Below are 6,000 nucleotides of genomic sequence, written 5' to 3'. Positions count from 1 at the left end.
TTAATTTTGTTCTTCAAGTATGTTCAGAAATCGCTCAGTTGGAAGAGCCAGAGTGAAGATTTGAATGGACTTGGTTCAAATTCATGGTTTCAACAATGGTGATAATTTTAGAAGAGAGAAAAGTTGATTGTGAAGAATTCAAATAATTGAATGTCCATTGTGACGGAGTTTTCAGAAAGGGAAAATCCTCAACTTCATTCATTTTCATGCTGTCATATCTGCTGAAATAGCTCATTTCGGGGATTGTCAGAGTGAATGTTGGAAGTTCTGTGGTTCAATTCCTGATTTCTTCAATGGTTCCATTTTTTGGAAAAGGGAAAAGTTGATAGAGAAGAATGGACCAAAACGAATGTTTATTTGAATGTTGTTGTTGGAAAGGGAAAGTCTTTTTGTTCATTCATTTTGATGCTCATCCATGTTCTGAAGATGCTCAGTTGGCAGAGTCAGACTGAAAATGTGAACGGACTGGCTCATTTCTTGTTTTCAACAGTGGTACTTTTATGGAAGAGAGAAATGTCTTTTGTGAAGAATTCAACATTGTGATTGTGATGATGGAAAGGCAAAATCCGTACCTTCATTCATTTTGATGATTTCATATATGCTGAAATAGCTAAGTTGGGAGAGCATCAGACTGAAGTGAAGAATTCAACATTGTGATTGTGGTGATGGAAAGGCAAAATCCTGACCTTCATTCATTTCAATGACTTGATATCTGCTGAAATAGCTCAGTTGGGAGAGCATTAGACTGAAGATCTGAAGGTCCCTGGTTCAATTACTGGTTTGAGCAATGTCACCTTTTTTGGGCAGCCAGAAGAGCAGATTGAGAAGAATTGAAGTAATTTAATGTTCATTTAAATGTCTCTTTGGAAATGGAAAGTCTTTGCATTCATTCATGTTTTTTACTTCAACATTTGCTGAAACTTCGCAGTTGAGGGAGTGTCACAATGTCGATCTGAAGTTCCCTGGTACAATTCCTCGTTTCACCAATGGTCCTTCATTTGGAAGAGAGAAAAGTCGATTGAGAAGAAAGGACGAAAATGAATGTTTCTTTCAATTGTGTTTTCAGAAATGAAATCTCTCTGTTCATTCATTTTGTTCTTCATATATGTTCAGCAATCGCTCAGTTGGAAGAGCCAGAGTAAACATTTGAATGGACCTGGTTCAAATTCATGGTTTCAACAATGGTGATAATTTTGGAAGAGAGAAATGTCGATTGTGAAGAATTCAACATCATGACGGATATTTTGGAAAGACAAAATCGTTACCTTCATTCATTTTTATGCTGAAATATCTGCTGAAATAGCTCAGTTGGGAGAGTGTCAGACTGAAGATCTGAAGGTCCCTGGTTCAATTCCTGGTTTCAGCAATGTCATCTTTTTTGGGCAGCCAGAAAGCAGATTGAGAAGAATTGAAATAGTTGAATGTTCATTTCAATGTTATTTTGGGAAAGGGGAAGTCTTTGCATTCATTCATTTTTTTGCTTCGATTTGTGTTGAAATGTCAAAGTTGAGGGAGTGTCACACTGACGATTGGAAGATCCCTGCTTCAATCCTCGATTTCAGCATTGGCACTTTTTTTTGGAATCAGAAAAGTCGATTGAGAAGAATGGACCAAAATGAATGTTTATTTCCATGCTGTTTTCGGAAAGGAAAAGTCATTTGTTTCATTCATTTTGTTGTTTACATTTGTTCTGAAACAGCTCAGTTGGTGGAGTCAGGTTGAAGATGTGAAGGGACTTGGTTTACTTCCTGGATTCAGCATTGCTGATTCGCTGTTTTTAAGAGATAAATGGTGATTGCGAAGAATGATAAAAATTGAATGTCAATTGTGAGGAGGTTTTCGGAAAGGAAAATCCTGAACTTCACTCATTTTCACATTTTCATACCTGCTGAAATAGGTCAGTTAGAAAAGTGTTGCACTCAATTTCTGAAATGGCTCAGTGAGGAAAGTGATGCACTCAATTTCTGAAGGTCCCTGCTTCAATTCCTGGTTTCAGAAATGTCATTTTTTGGGGAAGCCAGGCGAGCAGATTGAGAAGAATTGAAGTAATTAAATGTTCATTTAAATATCTCTTTGGAAATGGAAAGTCTTTGCATTCATTCAAGTTTTTTGATTCGACATTTGCTGAAACTCCTCACTTGAGGGAGTGTCACAATATCGATCTGAAGTTCCCTGGTACAATTCCTCGTTTCAGCAATGGTCCTTTATTTGGAAAAGAGAAAAGTCTTATGAGAATAAAGGACTAAAATTAATGTTTATTTCAATTGTGTTTTCAGAAATGAAATCTTTCTGTTCATTAATTTTGTTCTTCAAGTATGTTCAGAAATTGCTCAGTTGGAAGAGCCAGAGTGAAGATTTGAATGGACTTGGTTCAAATTCATGGTTTCAACAATGGTGATAATTTTAGAAGAGAGAAAAGTTGATTGTGAAGAATTCAAATAATTAAATGTCCATTGTGACGGAGTTTTCAGAAAGGGAAAATCCTCAACTTCATTCATTTTCATGCTGTCATATCTGCTGAAATAGCTCATTTCAGGGATTGTCAGAGTGAATGTTGGAAGTTCTGTGGTTCAATTCCTGATTTCTTCAATGGTTCCATTTTTTGGAAAAGGGAAAAGTTGATAGAGAAGAATGGACCAAAATGAATGTTTATTTCAATGGTCTTGTTGGAAAGGGAAAGTCTTTTTCTTCATTCATTTTGTTGCTCATCCATGTTCTGAAATAGTTCCATTCGGGGAGTCAGAGTGAAAATTTGAAGGGACCTGGCTCAATTCCTGTTTTCAACAATGGTACTTTTTTGGAAGAGAGAAATGTCAATTGTGAAGAATTCAACATCATTCCGGATATTTTGGAAAGGCAAAATCCTTCCCTTCATTCATTTTCATGATTAGATATCTGCTGAAATAACTCAGTTGGGAGAGTGTCAGACTGAAGATCTGAAGGGCCCTGGTTCAATTCCTGGTTTCAGCAATTTCATCTTTGTTGGGCATCTCGAAGAGCAGATTGAGAAGAATTGAAATTGTTAAATGTTCATATCAATGGTATTTTGGGAAAGGGGATGTCTTTGCATTCATTCATTTTTTTGCTTCAATGTGTGTTGAAATGTCAAAGTTGAGGTCGTGTGACAATGTCGATCTGAAGTTCCCTGATAAAATTCCTCGTTTCAGCAATGGTCCTTCATTTGGAAGAGAGAAAAGTCGATCGAGAAGATTGAAATCATTGAATGTCCATTGTGACGGGGTTTTCAGAAATGGAAAATACTCAACTTCATACATTTTCACATCTGCTAAAATTGCTCAATTCGGAGATTGTCAGACTGAACGTTGGAAGTTTGGTGGTTAAATTCCTGATTTCAGCAATCGTTCTGTTTTTTTGGAAAAAGGAAAAGTTGATTGAGAAGAATGGACCAAAACGAATGTTTATTTGAATGTTGTTGTTGGAAAGGGAAAGTCTTTTTTTCATTCATTTTGATGCTCATCCATGTTCTGAATTTGCTCAGTTGGCAGAGTCAGACTGAAAATGTGAACGGACTGGCTCATTTCTTGTTTTCAACAGTGGTCCTTTTATGGAAGAGAGAAATGTCTTTTGTGAAGAATTCAACATTGTGATTGTGATGATGGAAAGGCAAAATCCGTACCTTCATTCATTTTGATCATTTCATATCTGCTGAAATATCTCAGTTGGGAGAGCATCAGACTGAAGAGCTGAAGATCCCTGGTTCAATTCCTGATTTCAGCAATGTCATCTTTTTTGGGCAGCCAGAAGAGCAGAGTGAGAAGAATTGAAGTAATTTAATGTTAATTTAAATGTCTCTTTGGAAATGGAAAGTCTTTGCATTCATTCATGTTTTTTACTTCAACATTTGCTGAAACTTCTCAGTTGAGGGATTGTCACAATGTCGATCTGAAGTTCCTTTGTACAATTCCTCGTTTCAGCAATGGTCCTTCATTTGGAAGAGAGAAAAGTCGATTGAGAATAAAGGACGAAAATGAATGTTTCTTTCAATTGTGTTTTCAGAAATGAAATCTCTCTGTTCATTCATTTTGTTCTTCATATATGTTCAGCAATCGCTCAGTTGGAAGAGCCAGAGTAAACATTTGAATGGACCTGGTTCAAATTCATGGTTTCAACAATGGTGATAATTTTGGAAGAGAGAAATGTCGATTGTGAAGAATTCAACATCATGAGCGATATTTTGGAAAGGCAAAATCCTTACCTTCATTCATTTTTATGCTGAGATATCTGCTGAAATAGCTCGGTTGGGAGAGCGTCAGACTGAAGATCTGAAGGTCCCTGGTTAAATTCCTGGTTTCAGCAATGTCATCTTTGTTGGGCATCGAGAAGAGCAGATTGAGAAGAATTGAAATAGTTGAATGTTCATATCAATGGTATTTTGGAAAAGGGGATGTCTTTGCATTCATTCATTTTTTTGCTTCGATGTGTGTTGAAATGTCAAAGTTGAGGAAGTGTCACAATGTCGATCTGAACTTCCCTGATAAAATTCCTCGTTTCAGCAATGGTCCTTTATTTGGAAGAGAGAAAAGTCGATCGAGAAGAATTGCAATCATTGAATGTCCATTGTGACGGGGTTTTCAGAAATGGAAAATACTCAACTTCATTTATTTTCATATCTGCTAAAATAGCTCAATTCGGAGATTGTCAGACTGAACGTTGGAAGTTTGGTGGTTCAATTCCTGATTTCAGCAATCGTTCTGTTTTTTGGAAAAGGGAAAAGTTGATTGAGAAGAATGGACCAAAACGAATGTTTATTTGAATGTTGTTGTTGGAAAGGGAAAGTCTTTTTGTTCATTCATTTTGATGCTCATCCATGTTCTGAAGTTGCTCAGTTGGCAGAGTCAGACTGAAAATGTGAATGGACTGGCTCATTTCTTGTTTTCAACAGTGGTACTTTTATGGAAGAGAGAAATGCCTTTTGTGAAGATTTCAACATTGTGATTGTGATGATGGAAAGGCAAAATCCTTACCTTTATTCATTTTGATGATTTGATATCTGCTGAAATAGCTCAGTTGGGAGAGCATCAGACTGAAGTGAAGAATTCAACATTGTGATTGTGATGATGGAAAGGCAAAATCCTGACCTTCATTCATTTTGATGAGTTGATATCTGCTGAAATAGCTCAGTTGGGAGAGCATCAGACTGAAGATCTGAAGGTCCCTGGTTCAATTCCTGGTTTCAGCAATGTCATCGTTTTTGGGCAGCCAGAAGATCAGATTGAGAAGAATTGAAGTAATTTCATGTTCATTAAAATGTCTCTTTGGAAATGGAACGTCTTTGTATTCATTCATGTTTTTAACTTCAACATTTGCTGAAACTTCTCAGTTGAGGGAGTGTCACAATGTCGATCTGAAGTTCCCTGGTACAATTCCTCGTTTCAGCAATGGTCCTTCATTTGGAAGAGAGAAAAGTCGATTGAGAAGAAAGGACGAAAATGAATGTTTCTTTCAATTGTGTTTTCAGAAATGAAATCTCTCTGTTCATTCATTTTGTTCTTCATATATGTTCAGCAATCGCTCAGTTGGAAGAGCCAGAGTAAACGTTTGAATGGACCTGGTTCAAATTCATGGTTTCAACAATGGTGATAATTTTGGAAGAGAGAAATGTCGATTGTGAAGAATTCAACATCATGACGGATATTTTGGAAAGGCAAAATCCTTACCTTCATTCATTTGGATGATTAGATATCTGCTGAAATAACTCAGTTGGGAGAGTGTCAGACTGAAGATCTGAAGGTCCCTAGTTCAATTCCTGGTTTCAGCAATGTCATCTTCTTGGGCATCCAGAAGAGCAGATTGAGAAGAATTGAAATCATTCAATGTTCATATCAATGGTATTTTGGGAAAGGGGATATCTTTGCATTCATTAATTTTTTTGCTTCGATGTGTGTTGAAATGTCAAAGTTGAGGTAGTGTCACAATGTCGATCTGAAGTTCCCTGGTAAAATTCCTCGTTTCAGCAATGGTCCTTTATTTGGAAGAGAG

General features: G+C 36.7%; 3 non-coding genes across 3 annotated transcripts; all 3 read left to right on the top strand.

Annotated features, from left to right (window-relative positions):
* The first annotated feature begins 1,293 nt into the window (after positions 1-1,293).
* TRNAF-GAA (transfer RNA phenylalanine (anticodon GAA)) lies at positions 1,294-1,366 on the top strand. Its single transcript has one exon. It is a non-coding gene; the product is annotated as a tRNA-Phe (tRNA).
* A 1,531-nt stretch (positions 1,367-2,897) lies between these two features.
* Positions 2,898-2,970, top strand: TRNAF-GAA (transfer RNA phenylalanine (anticodon GAA)). Its single transcript has one exon. It is a non-coding gene; the product is annotated as a tRNA-Phe (tRNA).
* A 2,157-nt stretch (positions 2,971-5,127) lies between these two features.
* Positions 5,128-5,200, top strand: TRNAF-GAA (transfer RNA phenylalanine (anticodon GAA)). The gene has a single exon. It is a non-coding gene; the product is annotated as a tRNA-Phe (tRNA).
* The last annotated feature ends 800 nt before the right edge of the window (positions 5,201-6,000 follow it).

This window comes from Eptatretus burgeri, unplaced genomic scaffold (genome assembly GCF_056783735.1).
Source record: "Eptatretus burgeri isolate ZD-2024b unplaced genomic scaffold, Ebu_testis_v1 Ebu_testis_scaffold_481, whole genome shotgun sequence".
In the NCBI taxonomy this organism is placed as follows: Eukaryota; Metazoa; Chordata; class Myxini; order Myxiniformes; family Myxinidae; genus Eptatretus; species Eptatretus burgeri.
The sequence above is the reverse complement of the archived record's forward strand: the minus strand, read 5'-3'. Positions and strand labels throughout refer to the sequence as shown.